The 8,924-nt window shown below is 44.2% G+C and overlaps 1 non-coding gene across 1 annotated transcript; it reads right to left on the reverse strand.

Moving 5' to 3' along the window:
• Positions 1-348: 348 nt before the first annotated feature.
• LOC114109780 (U6 spliceosomal RNA) lies at positions 349-455 on the reverse strand. The gene has a single exon (XR_003586355.2). It is a non-coding gene; the product is annotated as a U6 spliceosomal RNA (small nuclear RNA).
• Between the last annotated feature and the right edge of the window lie 8,469 nt (positions 456-8,924).

Consider the following 8,924-nt stretch of genomic DNA (forward strand, 5'->3'; position numbering starts at 1 on the left):
ATGCTAATGGATTTACACACTTACAATGCACTGAAGCGCCTTTATTTTTCCCATTTAAAAAAAAATTGCAAAATATACGTAGCATAACATTTACCATTTTAACCATTCTTGTCATTGTTGTTATAAAATCAACAACTGCTTTAGTTCAGTTCTCTCTGCGTTAACAAGCCTGCAGAGGGCAGTGGCCTGCCGTACTGCTTACAATACTGAGCCTGTAATTGCTGTTATCAAAATATACACCCGTATCACCATAGAAAACAGCATTAGCTACACTTCTTGTCTTTTTTTTTTTTTACTTTATTTTACTTTACAATACTGTATTGGTTTTGCCATACATTGACATGAATCAAAAATATGGAACGCTTCACGAATTTGCGTGACATCCTTGCGCAGGGGCCATGCTAATCTTCTCTGTATCGTTCCAATTTTAGTATATGTGCTGCCGAAGCGAGCACTACACTTCTTGTCTTACCACAGGTATAAAAACTTAAATATTTACACCCTTGTTTCACCCTGACATGGAAATTTGAGGCCCAGGTCCCAAGTGGGGTCGGGAGGGGTGGTTGGTTAGCAAGGCTCGCGTGAGGGGCGCTCCTTGGACAGGTGGGTGCAGGACGAGGCATGAAGATTGGAGAGGAGGGCTGTTGCCCCACCTCCTGGGGTCCCAGCGTTAGAGGCAGACAAAAACAGAAACAAAACTTTGCTCCAAAATTTGCAGGAAAAAAAGGAACCCTGAAAGTTTAAGAGCGCTTGTCCTGCAGGACGGAGGACAGTGACGGATGAGTGAGCTCTCGGGCCATGGACATCCCTCCCCTTGCTGGGTCTGCCCTGGAAACTAGATCCTGCCCTGCGACTCAATGATAAGGAATAAGATAAGTATACAAGGTCACACCGTGAGGAGAAAGTTTAGGTGACACTCATACCATTTTTATCATCTTGCTGTTTAAAAAGTTACTTAAAACGATTTCTTTTGCATATAAATGAAAAAGATGAGACTATTTGGTCAACTGGTTTAACCATGTTTAATCATGCAGTTCAGTGGCATGAAGTACGTTCACACTTTGCAAACATTGCCACCATCCATCTCCAAAAGACTTTTCATCTTGCAAAATTGAAACTCCATACCTGTTGAAGGATCACTCCCCTTCCCCTCCAGGTCCTGATAAATACCATTCTACTTTCTGTCTGTATGAATGGACTAAGCACCTCATGTAACTGGACTCATACAGTGTTTGTCTTTTTGTGACTGGCTTATTTCACTTAGAAGAAAAGCCTCAGGTTCACTTATGTTCTCATGTGTGAGAATTTCTTTTCTTTTTAAGGCTGAATAATATTCCATTGTATGTATATACCCCACTGGGTTTATCCATCCATCCGCCGATGGTCACTTGGGATGTTTTCGCTGCGTTTAAGCTTTTCAAGCCTTTGTATACAGGGTAGAGAAACTCAGCATCAGTCAAGAAAAGAGCAAAATTGAGCTAACAGCAGCAGACGTGGGTCAGAGAAGTATGCTCTGAATTATTTCTAATTTGAGAAGCAAATTCCAGTGTTTAGAAAAAGTCAGGCTTCTGCCTTTGTTCTTTTCCCTTCTCTAAAGAGATATTACTGAATTGTAAGTTTCATAAGATCAGGGAATGTACTGAATTTAAAGAAGGATTGAAGGTACGGCACATTCCACATACTTTGTAGCAAAATTCCTAGCAAATTCCATTACCTTATCTTTGAATACAAAATGTAGTGTGCTGTTAATGATCTATTTTGATCTGAATTACAACATGTGACTTTACAACCGTCTTATAAGACGAGCAGGGCGTTTACTTGTGCAATTTTGTAGGTGGAGAAGCTGAGAGCTTCAGCCATCAGCTCACCACCAGGCAACGTGGTACAGGGAACTCCTCCAGAGGTTTTACAGCACCAGCTTCAGCCCTGTCCCTTTGTCCACGTGGCCTGTCGGTAGTCGTGATGACCATTTCAAGTCACTTCCTGAGTACAGTTCCACCACAAGGCACAGAAGTATAAGCTAGACAGTGTCTTAAGGTCCTTCTAACCTTAATATTTTATGTGACAGTTTTCCATGACAGTGAACCCTATTTTTATTGTTATTTTTTATTTTAAATTTTTTATTGTAGTATAGTTGATTTACAGTATTGTATTAATTACTGGTTTATAGCAAAGTGATTCAGTTACACATATATGTATACATAAAGGTATTCCCTGGTGGCTCAGATGGTAAAGAGTCTTCCTGAAATGCTGGAGACCAGGTTTGTTCCCTGAGTCGGGAAGATCCCCTGGAGAAAGAAACGGCAACCCAAACCAGTAATCTTGCTTGGAAAATCCCATGGACAGAAGAGCCTGGTAGGCTACAGTCGGTGGGATCACAAAGAGTCAGACTTGACTGAGCGACTTCACTTTCACTTTTATATGTGTACATACATTCTTTTTTTACAAAAATATTCTTTTCCATTATGGCTTATCACAGGGTAGTGAATATAGTTCTCTTGGCTGTATTGTAGGACCTTGTTGTTTATAGGTGAAAGTGAAAGTCGCTCAGTTGTTTCCAACTCTTTGGGACCCCATGGACTATACAGTCAGGGAAATCTCCAGGCCAGAATATTGGAATGGGTAGCCGTTCCCTTCTCTAGGGGATCTTCCCATCCCAGGGATCGAACCCAGGTCTCCTACATTGCAGGCAGATTCTTACCAGCTGAGCCACAAAGGAAGCCCAAGAATACTGGAGTGGGTAGCCTACCCCTTCTCTGGGGGATCTTTCTGACCCAGAAATTGAACCAGGGTCTCCTGCAATGCAGGTGTATTCTTTACCAACTGTGAGTGATCTGGGAAGCCCCTGTTGTTTGTTTATAACTCCTTTTTAAATATGAAGATAGGTCTGTGAGATCAGGCCTGCTCACATTTAGATAATAGTGAAATAATGCCAAGTTCTGTTAGAGACGCTGCAATAATGGGAGGGACTCAGAAAAACACAACAGAAGAGGGTAGAGTTGAACAGGTTGGGTAGGAAGAGCCTTGCTCCTGGACGCTCATGCTTAGCTTAGAAAAGGTTGGCATAAAGTTGATCACATGTATGATGGTTTGGCCCAAGCAGGACTCCCTAGAGCAAAGCTATGAAATGCTCATGTTCACTGCCCCCATGTGCTCCAGGCTCCTCTGGTCTCCTCTCTGCAACTTTTGGAACAGATCTTTCTCAGCTCTGCCCAGGAGCTCAGTCCCGTCAAGCTGTCCCATGTGCCCAGCCCTACCAGGCGCCATCTGAGCCCTCTTTCCAGACAATGCCCCCATCCTCTGTACTTTTCCCTCTGTCTCTTCAAAACTTGCCCATTTAAAACTTCTGTTTAGAGGACTTCCTGGTGGTATAGAGGTTAAGAATCTGCCTTCCAGTGCAGGGGGCCTGGGTTTGATCTGTGGTCAGGGAGCTAGATTGCACACGCTACAGCTAAGAGTTCCCTTGCTGCAACTAAAGATCTCATAAGCTGCAAGTAAGACCTGGGGCAATGAAATAAATATCTTTCAAACCCCCAAACCTTCTGTTTAAAAATGGTAGATGCCCCATAGACACTTATTTCCCCACCTTCCTCAAACCGACTAGTAGCTGCAAAAGAATTTTAAATGGAGTTAGAATAAAAATTTGAAAAAAAAAAAAAAAGAGGACACAGTAGAAGAGAGATTTCCATGAATTTTGGGGACACAAAATAGACATCAGGGAAACTAACCTAGGAAGGGGAGACATTCCAACCTAAGTGGAGGTGGATCTGGAAGAAAAGAAAGCCAACTGGTTCACAGGCTCAGGGCCTGGAGACCCTAGGGACCAGGGTCGGCAAGACTTTCAGGAGGGAAAAGCATTAGCTGAGTGTCTCGAGTACTGACCAGCTGGGTCATTGTCCCCCAGGCACTCATCAGACAATAATCTCCCCCTGCCACAACCAGTAAGACAGCCGAGATCTGTTCTCTTGGGAAACTAAATAACCAAAGCTTTGGATTTGAAGAAGTTTGAAATCTGGGGACACAAAGAACAAGGGAAAACTGGGATGAGCACCAGGCTGAAATTAACACAATTAATGTCTACAAATAATTGTCAGGATCACAGCCCTTTTCCCCACCCTGCCCTCAGAAGTTCAACCACAAAGCCTATGCTTGGATACCACTCTGGCTATAACAAATGAATGACCCTCTTTTTTGTGTAGAAATCTAACAGCCTCAAAAAAAAAGAAGTGCAAATGTTTCAGGGTTCCATAATAAAAATGACCAGCCCCATAAAAAAGAACTGACCAGTCAACAAGTTTAACCCATATGTGTAGAACATCAAATCAGCTTTTTAAAAAGTGGCCTCACTTTTCAATATGATAGTCAAGGATGGCTGCACATTTGGCAAAAGCCCCAAACATGAAAGAGAGAGATTTCAAACCAACCAATCAACCCTAGTCAAGCCCTGGAGGGAGAACAGTGCAAGAAAATGAGGCAACTATGACATTAAAGTCCTTGAGGATGGAACAAGCAAAATACCATGGAGAAAAAGAACATCAGAAAGCAAGAAAGGACTCAGAAAACTGTAAATATAACAATCAAATGAAAAATACATAACAAGGAGGAAAGTAAAATTAGCAAAACCTACTAACCAGAGAGTTAAACCAAAAGTCAAAGAGAACAAAAATAGTAATAGTCCATCTATAAGACAGTGTGCAGGGGAGTACCCACAATGCAAATTTTTGCATCTAAAGTATTTCTTGCATTGATCTTTCCACAGATGCTTGAAATTCAATGACTAATTGCCTTGGCTCCTGAGGGGTATTGGATATTTAAAGTTTGCTAAGATGGAAACCTTCCCAGGAAAGGAGAGTCCTTTAGTAGGGATTACTTTGCTCCGTACTGAGAATGAGAATGGAAAATGGAGGGGATGACCTGGCCATCCAGGATTAGCCTTTGGTCAGGCCCTTGTTTTTAGTGCTCACCAGCCCAGAGCAGTGAGAAAATCATTGTAGATGTGGTCTTGGCGTATTTGCAGTAGCAGAAATTTGCCAGGAGGCGGCAGCACTGTTTAATCTGGTGCCTCAGCAGCCGCAGTTCCCGCCAGGGCCACAGGGAGGCAGTGCAAGAGCACGCCGCCTCACCTGAGAGGCGGGTGAGTTGGCGGTTCTCCGCGCAAAAGCAGTTTTATTAACGTTACTGCTGTGATTACAGAGGCCATTCAGCAAATATTTGTTTGGAAGGGTCAAATCTATGTGTGTGAAGCTTTAGATGCTCAGCCGTGTCCAACTGTTTGCGACCCCATAGACTGTAGCCCACCAGGCTCCTCTGTCCATGGAATCCTCCAGGTCAGAATACCTCCGGGGGATCTTCCTGACCCAGGGATCAAACCCGGGTCTCCCGCATTGCAGGCAAATTCTTTACCGTATGAGCTACCAGGGAAGCTCCAGGGAAGCTTGGCAGGTGCCACAGCCTTGGGTGTAGGCTACTTCTAGCCCTTTGCAGTGGAAAGCGGCTAGAGAAAACACACTGCCGTGCTGACTGGTCTCGCTTTAAACTCACACCCATCAGCACCGTGGGGACCCTTATCAGCCTCTGTTTCCCCGGTTCATTGCCTCTAGCTCTCTCCTGGATGCCTATTTTACACTTTGAACTCACTTTGCAAGACCTCAGCTGTTGATGGGTTTGCTTCCCACTTCACTGACCAAATGAAGCAGCTGGAAGAGACCCTTCACCATGTCCGCACCAGCATCCACATGCTTACAGTGAAGAGGAACTGCCCTGGTTCCTACAGGCAAGTCTGCCTGTGCCCTGGATGGAATCCCTCCTCATCTCCAGGGAAACCGGAAGCCAGCAGTGGTCCATGTTTACCCTACATCATCACTTTTCCTCTCTATTGTGTTATTCTCAGTAGCACCCATACCTGTTGTTATTGACCCCATCAAAATTTAGAATCCCTCTCTGGCCCCAAGTACCTGTCAGCTATGCCTCATCTCTCTCCTCCCTTTTCCGGTAAAATTCCTGGAGTTTTCCATGCTTGCTGTGTCCAAAGCCTTTCCTGTCATTCTCAGGCAAACCCACTGCTATCAGGCTTTTGGTCAGACTATTCCAAAAAAATCTCTTGACCTCCATCACTTAAATCCAATGGTCCACTCTCTGTTCTCAACTCTGCCTCTCGTGGCAAGGGACACACTGATGTCTTTGCTTTCCCTGGAGACACGTTCTTCCTTTTGGCTCCAGGTCACCACCTTCTGCCTCCTCCCTTCTTAGTCCTTTTCTGATTCCGCTTTTGCTCCCCAGTCCCTTATTCTTAAACTCATGGGCATCCTTACAGTCTCCTGCTCTTCCTCGCTCAGGCAGTGGCAGCCCCATCCTTCCAGCTCCCACAGGCCAAAATCATTGCTGGCACCTGTGGCTCCTTCTGCTGTGTCGCATCCCACATCTAATCCTGCAGGAAATCCTGGTAAGCGCTACCTTCAAAATACATCCAGTTCCAACCACATCTCATTACCTCCGGGCTAAGCCACCAGCATCTCCCCTGTATCATGGCCACGGCCTCCTAACGGGGCTTCCTCTTCCATGAGCGACCTCCTGCGATTTAATCTCAGTACAGTAGCTGGAGGGAATCTTTTGTAAAAAGCCCGACCATGTCACTCCTCTGCTCTAAGCTCTCCAAGGGATCCTCATTTCAACTGAAATACAAGCCAAAGTTCTTAGAAGGGTGTGCAAGACCCAAAACCAACCCCAACCAGCAGGAACAGAATAGGAGTCACATGTGGAGTTTAAGTTCCCTGGCAACCATGATTAAAAAGTAAAAGGAAACAAGTGACGTGACTGTAGTAGTATATTTTATTTAACACAGTATCTCCACAATATTACCATTTCAACGTGGGATCCATGTAAAAATTGAGAAAGTTCACATTCTTGCTTCCATTCAAAGTCTTTGAAATGGAGTGGGTCGTAGCCACATATCAAGAGCTCGGCAGCCCTTTGTGGTTGGGGGCTCCTGCAGCCCTCCTCTCCATCTCCCTGACAGCATCTCTGGGGTCCCCCTTCTCCGCTAAACTCACTCTGCTCCTGCCCACCACACAGGCTGGCCCTGCAGGACTTCACACAGCCTGCCACGCTCCCTAAGGAGTGGTTATCCTGCTTACACTGGAACCACCACACCTCCCATTCAACACTCCTAATGCCTCATACCTGCTTCTATTTTTCCCCTTAGCACTTATCACTCTTTGGAAGATCTGATATTCCTTATGCATTCTGCTTTCTCACACAGAAGGTACGAAGATGACCTGCCTATTTTTTTAGGAGATAGGCTCCCAGCACTTACAACAGGGCCTGGCACGTAGTAGGCCCTCAACAGCTGCTTCTTGACTGACTGAGTTAATCAGAGCAGACATCTATCTCCCCAAAGGGTTTTCAGATCAATGCTTACAGCTGACATCTCACAGGGCAACAGCAGTCCTGATGTTGTAGTGATGGAGACCAGGGCTGTTTCATCTGTTAGATGTCACTGCGAGAAAAGGCAAGGCCAGGTTCAATGCAGTGAACACTTCTAGAGTGTCCCTGCATACACAGCTACGAGAAGCAGTAACAATGGTCAGAAGGACACGACGCCCTGTCCTTCTGGCTGGCCTGTATTTCCTCTGGAGGCTTCAGAGGTCAGAGCCAGTGGCAAAGCAAGGGTGGCGTGGGGAGGTGGGAATTGCTAGAGACTAATTTTTTGGAAGGAAAAAACTTTGGCTAATTCAAAATGAATTGGACTGTCTTAGGAGGTGTTTAACTCTGGCTCCAAATCTAGATTTCACTATTGCTGAGAAGGTCTGGGTTCTGCGTGGGAGATGAGACTCCCTCTAGAAATTTGCCCTTCACGTTCCAAGATACATAAGCCTGAATTTGGGGTTGAAGCCCTGGTCCCTATTTACATGCTGCTGTTTATCTATTTACATATCGTGTTTTTTCCTAGGATGTTATCTGTTCCCAGGGATTTTCTGTAGATATTGTATGTAACTGTCTTCTATATGAATTGACATAGACTAGAAAGTAATTTTTCACCTTTACTTGGATATTTTTCTTCTAAGTTTCAGGAGTTCCCAATTTAAAAAAAAAAAATTTTTTTTTTGTCTGCATCGTGTGGCATGAGGTCTTAGTTCTGCACCAGGGATTGAATCCATGCCCCCTGCAGTGAAAGCTTGGAGTCTTAACGACTGGACCTCCAGAAAAGTCCCAGATTTCCCAAAAATGTAGTTAAAGCACTGGCCCCCTTAAAAATTTTCAAGTTATTTCTAAAATTATGTTCCAGATGAAACTAGAGCCGATTATACAGAGTGAAGTAAGCCAGAAAGAAAAACACCAATACAGTATACAGACACATATATACGGAATTTAGAAAGATGGTAATGATGACCCTGTATGCGAGACAGCAAAAGAGACACAGATGTATAGAACGGACTTTTGGACTCTGAGGGAGAGGGAGAGGGTGGGATGATTTGGGAAAATGGCATTGAAACATGTATACTATCATGTAAGAAACGAAGTGCCAGTCTATGTTCAATACAGGATACAGGATGCTTGGGGCTGGTGCATGGGGATGATCCAGAGAGATGACATGTGGTGGGAGGTGGGAGGGGGATTCAGGATTGGGAGCTTTTTTCCCCCAGTGGTGGATTCATGTCAATGTATGGCAAAACCAATACAGTATTATAAAGTAAAGTAAAGTAAAAATTTTAAAAATCAAAAATAAAATAAAATATTTAAAAAAATAATAAAATAAAATAAAATTATGTTCCTACCAGGCAAAGATGATTCCTCACCTCTTTCCCTTTCAGTAATAGCAAGAATCACTACTCCTCAAAGTTCAGTGCTATTGCAAAAGGTGTGGAGGTGGAGGAAACTGAGGCTCAGAGATGCAAATTAATTTGCCCAAGGCCAAAGGCAGCCAA

The sequence above is a fragment of the Ovis aries genome, chromosome 20, assembly GCF_016772045.2.
Source record: "Ovis aries strain OAR_USU_Benz2616 breed Rambouillet chromosome 20, ARS-UI_Ramb_v3.0, whole genome shotgun sequence".
NCBI classification, from domain to species: Eukaryota; Metazoa; Chordata; class Mammalia; order Artiodactyla; family Bovidae; genus Ovis; species Ovis aries.